This window comes from Moschus berezovskii, chromosome 11 (genome assembly GCF_049115385.1).
Source record: "Moschus berezovskii isolate FMDL1 chromosome 11, NW_MosBer_1.0, whole genome shotgun sequence".
NCBI lineage: Eukaryota > Metazoa > Chordata > Mammalia > Artiodactyla > Moschidae > Moschus > Moschus berezovskii.
The window spans coordinates 61313998-61324491 of record NC_142470.1 but is presented as its reverse complement, the minus strand read 5'-3'; the positions used below and the strand labels follow the sequence as shown (position 1 = coordinate 61324491).

At 49.4% G+C, this 10494-nt stretch overlaps 1 pseudogene; it reads right to left on the bottom strand.

Annotated features, from left to right (window-relative positions):
- Positions 1-273: 273 nt before the first annotated feature.
- The window catches only part of LOC148776164 (uncharacterized), a 30181-nt pseudogene continuing 19960 nt past the window's right edge, over positions 274-10494 (bottom strand).

The window sequence follows — 10494 nt, the reverse complement described above, 5'->3', positions numbered from 1 at the left end:
CGGGTGTGAATTACACATGTGGGCACCAAGAGAACTTTTTCTGAAACTTGACAGGGTGGGTTGGGGACTTTCCAGGTGATGCTGGTGGTAAAGAACCCACCTGCCAATGCAGGAGACATAAGAGACACAGGTTTGATCCCTGGTTAGGAAGATCCCCTGGAGAAGGGCATGGCAACCCACTCCAGTATTCTTGCCTGGAAAAATCCAAGGGCAGAGGAGCCTGGTGGGCCACAGTCCATGGGATAACAAAGAGTCAGAAACGACTGAAGCAGCTTAGCACAGCACACAACACAGGAAGTTTTGGTGACTGGCAAGAAGGCTGAGGTGGGAGAGGAGAAGAGATGCTGGCTTTCCTGCTGTGCCCAGCTCTGCACCTGTCCCGGCGATGCCTGAATGGGCAGTGCAGGTCCCCACAGAGTTCCCGGGGGTGTTTCTTGGGGCTGCACCCTGAGAATCTACACTGCTGGCTTCAGTGCCTCGGACCTGGGCAGGGTCTTGTCCATCACTGGGCTTCAAGCACTGGACCAGGAGTTTCCAGGCCTTGGTGTGACCACCTTTCCAGGCCCGGAACTGGGCCACAGCATGGTGGGCCTTGGCTGCCCACTCCTGCTGAAGCCAGTCCTCTGGGTGTCCTTGAAGCATGGGGACCTGCTGGGCAACCTCTTTGGTGAGGACGAGAATGTTCTCCAGAGCCATAAGAAGGTCTTCCTGACAGGACCCCAACTCCTGGCCTTCTGCCACGATTCCCTGCACAGTTTGGATACCAGCTGGGTCTGGGGGTCTCTGCAGACAGAGAGTCTTGGGCAGAGGGCATCTCAGAGGGCATGTTCATAGTCTGTGTTGATGCTGCTGAGGTGACCAGTCAGGGCCCTGGCTTGCAGGGTGATCTCCAGGCAGAGAAATTCAAAGCGTGTGGACAGGCTGGGAGATGGTTTGGGGGAGGAAGCCAAGATCTGAGCCACATCCAGCAGAGCATCTGTGAGCACACGAACTTCCCCACAAAGGAAGGAGATCTCGCCCTTGACCTGCTCATCCGCACACAGGAGGCAAGATAGCCTGGCAGCCTCTCGTAGCCTTTGAGAAACGTCTGCTGCCTGAGCCAGCCCTTTCTGCAGTCCCTCCTGGTCCCTCACAGCCTGTCTCAAGGGCTGGAGGAACAGGCCTTGTCTCCTGCTGAGCCTCTCCAGGCCCTGGAGAAGGTCTTGGACAGTCACTGACCACAGAATGCACTCATCCTCGATGCTCTCCTCCCATGACTTGGGGGCCTGGAAACCATCAGAAGCCAGAACCTTGTCTAAAAGCTGTTTGGCATGGGTCTCCAACTCCTCCAATCTGTCTTGAGCTTGTAAACTTGCTTCTGGATGCCCAGTGGAGACAGAATCCTTCTTTCCCAAATCCATGGGCCCACTTTTAGCCACTAGTTGAACCACTGAGGCTAAATTCTGCTGAAGTTCCATGAACACTGTCATGTTCTCTTAAAGATCAGAGTTGTTGCAAAACAGCTGTTGACACAGAGAATACCACTCACTGGCTGTGGCTGCCAAACCTTGCCTGATTTCTCTGGTTTTCCCAGACCCTTGGAGAGCCACTTCCAGGAGCCTATCAGTTCTAACGGTTGTGGAATGCTCTATCTCCCTTGCTTGGGCAATAATAATATTGGGCAATAATCCCAATAATGGGATTTCTTGGAGCCCAGTCATCCTTTCTGACCCCAGTGGTCCCTCACCAGCCAGGGCCTCTTGAGTTGCATCCACAGCTCCATCCCATTCCTGCAGGATTGTGGGAGTTGAGGTCCTTCCCTGGAGGCTCCTGCTCGCTATGTCAAGGATGGGATTGCTAATGGCAGGGAGTGGACACCCCCCACTCTGTAGACTGGTGTCAAGAATCAGGGGGCAAAAAATATGGTCTCTAGATGGATAGAAGGAACCTGGGTCACTTTTCCCCAACCCAGGCTCCCTTCGGTGTTTCAGTTCAGGAACTGTGCCATTCTGGAGGCTGGGGAGAATGAAATAAGTCTGTCTCTTAGCCATGTCAAACCTCTGGACTCGCTCCCGAAGTGGGCTGATGATATCTGGGTAGTTAGTCCCATCCAGCCCCTCTTGGATGCTCTGAACTGAAGAGATCACATGTTTTACTGCGGTTACAAGTGCATCTGGGTCCTGAGGGCCGTGCCCACCTGAGTAGCACTGAGAAGCTGCACTCAGGACCCAGGAAGATTGCTCGAGTTGCTGGATCAAGACTCTCAGGCCATTCCAGAAAATGGGATCTTGATCTCGGTCCACAAACCTGCTCATAACCTGCACTATGTGTGTCGCTCAACCCTGTAAATACGCCACAAGCAGAGCAAACTCCCTGGGATCTCCGCTCCTCAAAGCCCACATGAAAAAGTCCAAGTGCTTGGTCATCTCCTGGATGGACACACTCAGAAACTCAGGAATATTGAGAACATCATCAAAACATGCTAAAAGGCCTTCGGATGCCCTGACCCACTCCTTAAGCAAGGCCTGCAGGGCCGCAGGACTCCAGTCCAGACCAGACCCTTGGGGACTTTGTGAGAAAAATTGCTGCACTCTGACCGCAAGCCCCCAAAGGCCAGCTATAGTGGCCTCCATGTCTTGGCCAGTCCGCTGTCGCAGGCAGCAAACCAAGACCAAGTGATCCACTCTGAGCATCCGCTTGGCCTGGGCTCGGAAAGCAGCGAGGAGAAGCTGGAGGCTCGGAGGCGAGGCCTTGCCATCGCACCCAGAGGAACCTGGGGGAGTCGCCAAGGCGGCACGAACCAGACTTAGAAGAGGACTTTGCGTGTCGGTGAACGTGTCCAGGATCTGGCGCAGCAGCCCCGTGCAGATCCCCTAGGAAATGTCCTCAGTCGCGGCCCTCAGCACTGCGCACTCCTCCGGCTCCTGGCTGCCCTCGCCCGTCCCCGGAGCCCCGTCGATCTGCGCTGGGCGCCGGCGCTGCGCAGCTCCAGCAGCCGGCGGCAGCGGGCCCCTAGGCACCGGCGTTCCGGCGGCGGGGAACAGGCGGCCAGGCGCATACAGTGCCAGACCAAGGCCGCCAGGGGCGCGTCCAGGCCGCCGCGCAGCCGATCCCGCCCCGGCGCTGCCAGCATGTCCCGCAGCTGCCTCAGCCACCGGCAGAGCGCGCCGTGCGGGCCGCCGGCCCCGGGCGCTCCAGGCGCCCCAGGCGCCCCAGGAGTTCGCCCAGGGTCTTCCTGGCCAGAGAGAAGACCTGGCGCCGGGAGGCGGCCAGACGCGGGTCGCGGGGACTCCGGAGGTGGCCACGGGCGGCCGCGAGCAGCACGGGGACGCAGCCCCGAAGCAGGCGGCTAGCGCTGCCCAGGCGCTCCCCGGATCCGCGCGCTGTTAGGCCGCCCAGACTCTGCAGCGCCGCCGCCAGGTCGGCGAAGGGACCGCGCAGCTAGGCCGCGTCTTTTGCTGCTTCCAGCGCGTCCAGGCAGGTCAGGCACCAACCCGCTGCCCGCACCACCTTCCTCGCCATCGCCGCGTCTTCCAGTAGCAGGACCTGTGTGGACAGTCAGGGGGAGAGAAGCTGGAGAATGCATGCATCTTTCTGCAGCCGAAGCGAGAGCCACGGCAGCTGCTTTACCTCACTGGGCAGATAAACGTCCTCCAAAGACTTCCCTTGGTGCCTCCCTGGTAGCTCAGATGGTAAAGAATCTGCCTGCAATGCAGGAGGCCTCGGTTCAATCCCTGAGTCAGGAAGACTCCCTGGAGTAGGAAATGGCAACTCACTCCGGTATTCTTGCCTGGAGAATCCCATGGACAGAAGGACCTGGCGGGCTACAGTCCGTGGGGTCGCAATGAGTCGGACAGGACTGAGAAGCTAACACAGACTAAAGAGGATCTCAGAGATAGTAATAGTAATCATAATGATGATATGTCACTTAACAGTGACGTTTAAAGAAAACATTCAGTTCAGTTCAGTCGCTCAGTCGTGTCCGACTCTTTGCGACCCCATGAATGACAGCACGCCAGGCCTCCCTGTCCATCACCAGCTCCCAGAGTTCACTCAGACTCATGTCCATCGAGTTGGTGATGCCATCCAGCCATCTCATTCTCTGTCATCCCCTTCTCTTCCTGCCCCCAATCCCTCCCAGCATCAGTCTTTTCCAGTGAGTCAACTCTTCGCATGAGGTGAACATTAGGCTTCACCAATAATGTAACCCCCTCTAAACTGAGCTACATTTAATGTGGGGTCCAGCCTGGCTTTGAAGCACTCATGTCTCCAGATTAGATGAGGAATGGTCAACCCTTCGTGTGGTAATAACCAACACATCGGGAACCTAAGAATGTTTAGGAAGGACTTAACTATTTGTGTGGGGATGATGGGGTCTGGCAGGATGACCTGTCAAAGAAGTGCCTCCAAGAAATCTTTCCTGGTCTGACTGCTCCCTGACCATTCTGTTCATCCCCTCAGCAGAGATGGTACCCAACCACTTCAAGAGCCTGCCTTCTTCCCTTCTCCTCCCATCAACAGGTGCCAAAGTCCTCTGGCTCTGCCTCTCTCATCTCCCCATCTCAACCTTACTTTAATGAGGATCTGTTAAATTACAACTCCCACCACCACCAATAACCCACAATACATAGTGTATGGGTGCTAAGTCGCTTCAGTTGTGTCTGCCTCTTTGCAGTCCCATGGACTATAGCCCACCAGGCTTCTCTGTCCGTTGTATTCTCCAGGCAAGAATATTGGAGCCAGTTGCCATGCCCTCCTCTAGAAGTTTTCCAGGCCCAGGGATAGAGCTTGCATCTCCTCCATCTCCTGCATTGGCAGGCTAGTTCTTTACCACTAGAGCCACCTAGGAAGCCCAGTAACCCACAATACTAAACATTCTAATGATGAGCATTATATTTGTTAATATTAGAGGCAAATAGATTCTAACAGGGAGCAATGCCTTAAGCTAAAAGAGTTGCGTCTGACAGTGGAATGTCAGGATGGAAATGGGGATTATTTGGAGGCTGAGGGGTTATCCTGGCCCCTGACATCCTCCCAGCTGCAGGCAGTGCAGTAGGTTAGTCAAATAGGCTGAAAGGTGCAGAGGTTTCAGTAGTTTCACCCCATAGCTCCTGGCCCTAAGTTGGGTGGGAAATGCATTCCTTATCATTATGATATGGTGGCCAAGTGTAGGGGATGAGGGGCTGCACATGGGTTTAGGATCATAGACTAACTCAGTATGTCTACCCAGCTCCCTATGGCAGCTTTCCACATTCAGCATTTATTAAATTGGTAATGAATCTGTGTCTGTGAACTTGGCATAAACTTGGGCAGGTTTCTGTCTCTGGGGTGGGCATCTCTTGTGGGAATGAACTGCTGCATCCATGCTTCCCAGAAATGAGCTCTCTGTCCAAACTAGTCAGCTAACCAGCTCTGACATCAGCCTCACCTTCATGGTGTCCACCAGGATCTGCTGAGCTGTGGTCACTAGCTCCTCCTGGTGGCTGTGACTTTCCGGCTGAAGATGGAGCTTCTGAGCTACCAGCATGATGTTCCTTGAGGACCTTAGCAGAGACTCAGCAGCAGCCCCCATTTCCTCCTGGAGCCACTCTTCCTCGGAGTCTCCTGCCAGCCTGAGCACATAGGTTTTAGCTCAGCATCTACCAGCACTCCATGAATGTAATGTTACAAAAAAAAAGAAACAACCCCACATATAAACTATGACACATAGAAATTACAGAAGACTGGATGGCACAGTGGTAAAGAATCTGCCTGCCAATACAGGAGACACAGGAGGTGGTGGATTCCATCTCCAGTCAGGAAGAACCCCTGGAAGAGGCACCCACTCCAGTATTCTTGCCTGGAAAAGCCCATGGACAGAGGAGCTTGGTGGACTACAGTCCATGGTGTTGCAAAGAGTCAGGCAGGACTGAGCAACTGAACACACACACACACACACACACACACACACACACACACACGAAGCCTACATTAGAGATGTAAAGTCTATATGTATGGTGACAGAAGCCTCCCTAAGATATGATATTGAATGAATAAAAGCAAACTACAAAAATAGTGGGTATGGCAAGATCTCATTTGTTTTCAGTTATGCACAGATCTACATAGAGAATCATTTATCTACAAGAATAGTGATCAAACTCTGGTTCTATCTTGATGTCTTATAATATGCTTCATTCCTTTTGAATTGCTCTTATTTTCTCTGCACTGAACATGTACATTTACTACAAAGAACAATAAGCCTCTTTTTGTAAGGAAGAAATCTCTAGAATCTCATTTCAATCTGTGTCATCCAGAGGAGAGGTTTTGTCTAACAAAAATCAGTTTCCATGAACACAGATGTCCACGGCAACTGTTTTGTTCATGTGATTGAAAACATATCTTTTTCAATACTAATCCCTAACCACACAAAATAAGAAGAGACCCTCTCCTGCCTAATCACATAATGGTTATTTTTTGCACATGAGGCTGATCTCTGTGCCTTTGGAATTTTTTAATATTTTAATATACTTATTTGGATTTTTAAAAATTATTTATTTTTATTTACTTATAAGTAAAAAATAAAATATTCTATTTATTTATTTATTTGGGTCTTAGTTCAGTGGTAAAGAAACCTCCTGCCAATGCAGGAGACGCAGGAGACTCTGATTCGATCCCTGGGTTGGAAAGACCTCCTGGAGAAGGACATGGCAACTCACTCCAGTATTCTTGCCTGAAAAATTCCATGGACAGAGGAGCACGGCCAGTCACAGTCCACAGGGTCGCAAAGAAGACAGGACGGAGGGACTGAGCATGCATGGGTCTTAGTTGCAGCAGGTGGGATCTAGTCAGAGCTCCCTGAGTAGAGATTCAACCTGGGCCCTCTGCATAGGGAAAATGGAATCTAAGCCACTGGACCACCAGGGAGGTCCCATGTGCCTCTGGAACTGTAGGATGGTAAGACAAGACACAGAAGTACCAGCCTGAGTGATTTCAGAGAAACTCCTCTCAATTTTGATCCCTTACCTACTGGCAGCCAATTTCAGAGCTCCTTATCCCTTCTTCCCCCAACAATCCAGCTACCCTTGTGTAAAATATTCCCTGAGTTCCCAGTGTACAGAATCATGCCAACCCAAACAACCCAGCAGAGAAAAATGCCAAAACATTGAGGGAAAGGAATTGCAGGGAGAATGTGTGACAGCTGTTGTCTTCCCTTATTTTATTTTTGACTCCATGTGGAGAACTTGCATATCAGCTGCTCAACCCATAAATTGGACTATGCCACATCCTGGTAGCGGTTCAGTCACAGAGCTGGGGCTCCCACTGTCTTCCTAATTCCCTGGATTTTCTCATGGGAGAGATACAAAGCAGTCAAGGATCAGGGTTATATATGTGAAACGAGGTTGTAGAAAAGGCAATTAATAGCAATGTTTGAATATATGACCTTGAGTACCAGGGACTTCCTCCAGTATTCTTGCCTAGAGAATCCCATGGACAGAGAAGCCTGGCAGGCTACAGTCCATGGGGTTGCAAAGAGTCAGACACCAGGGACTCCACAGAGAGTTCACACCTTGCGGTGATCTGTCTGAATGAATTGTCTGAGGACCTGCTAGCCTTCCCATCTACTCCGCCTCTTTCCTGAGACCTTTGGAACATTTTCCAGTCCTCCTTTCTCCCTTCACTCCTATCCCAGATTTCAGCTCCGGCTAAAATAGTGTTTTGAATTTGAAGCTACAGTTAGAATTTCCCTTAGCATTGCACCTTCTCTTTCAAGAATTTTGATTCTTAACCATTCCAAGATGTGGCATTATTATCCTTTACAAAGTTCTGTTCTTCATCTCCCCTTATATGGAGGTTTTGGGTTTCTGTTTGTGGGTTAAAGTTGTTTATCAATATTTGTCTTGGTTTTCTTGCTTTCTTGAGTTGGATGGTGGTATAGTCACTAAATCCTTTCTTATCTGCATCCATATGCTTCCTGTTTCCGGTTAATGTTAAGCTGTCTAGGTAGAGACTTCTTAATGGCAGGCCATTCCTCTCTGGAATCCATAGACTTGGTTCCAGCATCTTCCGGCCTCCAGAATTACAGGTAAGAAATCTGAATCCAGTCTATTTGATACCAATCTAATTGATCTTCCATTATAAGTTGTGTTTTCTTCTGTCTGAAAGCACTAACTGTTCAGGAATTATGCCAGCCTCTGCTTTATGTATATCTTTCCTCTGCAATCTCACCCAAAACTCAGGGAGCAATTTTTATGTACAGATTTGGATCATTAATTGGCTCAGAGAAATTTTTTTCTATTATTTGTTTAATTATTGTCTCTCCCCAATCTCTTCATGTTTCTCCTTCTAGATGCCTCATTATTTGTAAATTGTGTCTCCTGAATCTATCCTCCAATTCTACTATTTTTTTCGTGCATTATGTCTATATGTTTCTGATTCTACTCTATGGCTGAATTATACTTATAGCTTAACCTATCAGGTCACTAATTTGAATCATAATAGTAAATATTCTCAAACTTCAGCTTTCTAGCCATGAGACTGTCAGATCAACCTTCTTCCCAAGAACATAGATAAAAGATGGATAAAATATTTTTTTTTAATCTAGATGTTTTACGGTGCATAGAGACTGACCAAGCCAGTTAGGATTTACTCTCAAATAACACAGGCCAAGAGGCACAAAAGCCAGGTGAAAAGCGGCAGATTTGCCAAAACTTCAGGAGTCTCATGGTACTGAGAAAACAAAAATTTGAGTTTGGGTCTCATCAATGTGGGGAGAAGCTGATGAGTAACCCAGGATTTCAGCTGAGGCCCCAAAAGGTTACACCTTAGAAATAAGAACAAACTGGGAATAGACATCTCCTAGCAAAGACTGATTGGAGACAGAAATGGCAACCCACTCCAGTATTCTTGCCTAGAGAATCCCGTGGACAGAGGAGCCTGGTGGGCTGCTGTCCACAGGGTCGCACAGAGTCGAACACAACTGAAGCGACTTAGCGTGCATGCATGCATTGGAGAAGGAAATGGCAACCCACTCCAGTGTTCTTGACTGGAAAATCCCAGGGACAGAGGAGCCTGGTGGGCTGCCGTCTATGGGGTTGCACAGAGTTGGACACGACTGAAATGACTTAGAAGCAGCAGCAGCAAAGACTGAAACTAGTCTTGAAGCATCTCAAGACTTTGTGGAGAACAGTGACCTCTCCCTACTTTAACTGCCCATCAGAATAAAATTAAATTCTCACTGGAAGGAGACAATACTATCTAGAAGCACTATAATTTGCATACATTATGGTTTGTATTCAGTTCTTTTTAATGAGCTCACATGAAAAGATAAAGGTAGTGTCTCAAATTAATTTGGTAAAGATAGACTTTATAATGGGCTTCCTGGTGTCTCAGATGGTAATGAACCTGCCTGCAATGCAGGAGACCTGGGTCTGATCCCTGGGTCAGGAAGAACCCCTGGAAAAGGGAATGGCTTCCCACTCCAGTATTCTTGCCCGGAGAATTCCATGGACGGGGAAGCCTGGTGGGCTTCTGTCCATTGGGTCGCAGAGTTGGACAGGACAGAGTGACTAACACACACGGAGACTTTATAATAAAGAATGCTGGGACAACTGAGAAGACATCTGTTGTTGGATGTCTGTTGCAAGTATTTCCTCCCAGTCTGTGGCTTGACTTCTAATTTTCTTGTCTTCTAAAAAACATAAAGTGAGATTCCTATCTTAAGCCATACATAACACTGAATGGATTAGAGACTCTGGATATAAAATAAAAACTATACAACTACTAGGAGAAAACAAAAAGAAATCCCTCTTCAATCTTGGTGTGAGAAAACCTTTGTAACTATGACTCAAAACCCAAAGACAGGGGGACTTCCCTGTGGTCCAGTGGTTAAGAATTCACCTTGCAATGTGGAGAATGCCAGTTTGATCTCTGGTCGGGGAACTAAGATCCCACATACCATGGAGCAATTAAGCCCGCACACCACAACTCCTGAGCCTGTGTGCTTTGGAGCTCACGTATCTCAACTAGAGAGTCTCTGCACTGCAACTGAGACCCAACACAGCCTAATAAATAAATAAAACCATCCCCTGGTGTGCTCTCCTTTCCTTGAGTGTGGGGGACCTGTAAAAAAGATGAGAAGGCACCCTGTGATTAGGGGAGTTTGGGGAGATATAAGTAAGGTCCTTAATCATTGGTTTGAGTTAATCAAAGGAGGATTATCTTGGGTTAGCCTGACCAAATCAGGTGAACCCTTGAAAGGGCAAATACTTCCTTCTTAAAGAGATTTGAAGCAGCAGAGACACTCTCCTGTTGGCCTTGAAGAAGCAAACTGCCACATAATGGAGACGGCCATGTCTCAGGGCCTCGGTTTTCCAATCCAAGGAACTGAATTCTGCCAGCAAGCTGGAAGCTTGGAAAGGGACCTGGGCCTCAGATGAGATGGGGGCCCAACTGACACCTGGGTCACCCAGGTCACCCAGCCCAATGAGACTCCCCAGCAGCCAACCAGCTACCCCAGGCCTAGACTCCTAACCACAG